Source organism: Patella vulgata, chromosome 3 (assembly GCF_932274485.2).
Source record: "Patella vulgata chromosome 3, xgPatVulg1.2, whole genome shotgun sequence".
NCBI classification, from domain to species: Eukaryota; Metazoa; Mollusca; class Gastropoda; family Patellidae; genus Patella; species Patella vulgata.
Genome location: NC_065881.2, coordinates 22634306 through 22634881, shown reverse-complemented (window position 1 = coordinate 22634881; position 576 = coordinate 22634306).

Here is a 576-nt window from a genome sequence, read left to right as displayed (position 1 = left end):
AAAAATTAGCTTGTCCAATGGCAGAAACTATTATTTTTATTATTTGACATACTACCCGTGACTTAATGTTTAAATTTGGAAGTCAGTATAGCAAACTCTTATAAATCTAATACTTTTAATTAGGGTTATTGTATAAACTTGACTTAATTCAAATAACTCCAATTTTAATATAAACCAAACACTTCATAGCTAGATTGAAGGGCATATACGGTACATGTAGCTCTATTGTTTGAAACATTATAATAGACGAAAATGGTTCTAAAAGCACATAATAACACAAAATGAGTATAAAATAAAGTGATTTACATTCATTTTTTTTTTTTAATTATTTAAATTCTAATAATTTAATGGCTGTCCTGTGGGATATGTTTTTAGTTCAATGTGTACTGATTTTAAATGTTTTGTATCTTTTCACCATAAGATAACATCAATATTTATTAAAATGGTCAGGTATCGAATTTTCATTTGTGTTTTTTATATCAACATTTTGCAAAATACTGAGTTAGGCGTTTAGCTTCTTGAACTATGAAACTATAAAAAACCCAGGTAATTGATTCTCAAAGTTTTTCACAGTTA